This window comes from Typopeltis vanoorti, chromosome 10, assembly GCF_054136105.1.
Source record: "Typopeltis vanoorti isolate ZY-2024b chromosome 10, IOZ_Tvanoo_1.0, whole genome shotgun sequence".
Taxonomy (NCBI): Eukaryota; Metazoa; Arthropoda; class Arachnida; order Uropygi; family Thelyphonidae; genus Typopeltis; species Typopeltis vanoorti.
Window position 1 is genome coordinate 27,138,429 of NC_143558.1, and position 736 is coordinate 27,139,164.

General features: G+C 44.8%; 1 pseudogene; it reads right to left on the reverse strand.

Moving 5' to 3' along the window:
* Positions 1-385: 385 nt before the first annotated feature.
* LOC150102265 (U4 spliceosomal RNA) lies at positions 386-501 on the reverse strand (annotated as a pseudogene).
* Positions 502-736: the final 235 nt, after the last annotated feature.

Here is a 736-nt window from a genome sequence, read left to right on the forward strand (position 1 = left end):
AAGCGTAAGCAAATACCTGAATAGCAGCAACTGATCCTTTAGGTAGTGCAGCTGAGGCAACTCGTAGCCAAGGTGGAGCAAGCTCCGATCATTATTCTTGATATTTACCCATAATATAAACTTAGCTCCTAGGAGCTGTATTATTGTTCAACATTATGAGAGAAGGTCACTATCCAGACCGGTTTCGACCGTATGAATAAGTAAAGCTGTCTCTAAAAAATTCTGACGATCCCTAGGCCACTCAATAGTGGGCGAAACACCGTCCATCTCAACGTCGGCTCCACTCAGTGATGGCTTTCCGACCACCACCGAGCAGAACCGCTCATATTTCGGATAAAAGCATTCACCGACAAAGACCCTCACCGAGCCGTACCGGAAAACACTTTCCCCGGAGACTCAAATTGCTCCCTTAAGGCAAAAACCTTAAGAGAGCGAACTCATAGGTAGCAATAGCTGAGCCTCAGTTAAACTTCATTGGCTACAGCACTACCCAGACCGGTTTCGACCTTTTTTGAGGTCTCATCAGTTAGACCTACTTAATACCAAGTTCTTAAAAGAACTGGGCGATGGACTGAGTCCTTGACTCTTTATCCCGTCATCCGAATGAAGAAAATCTGTGTAGATGGAGTGTTATTGAGCTAAAAGCTCTAGTCATGGCTGGGTAACGGCAATAGCCGAGCCTCAGTTAAAACTTCATTTGCTACAGCAATGCCATTTGTTACCCTGATTAGTAAGT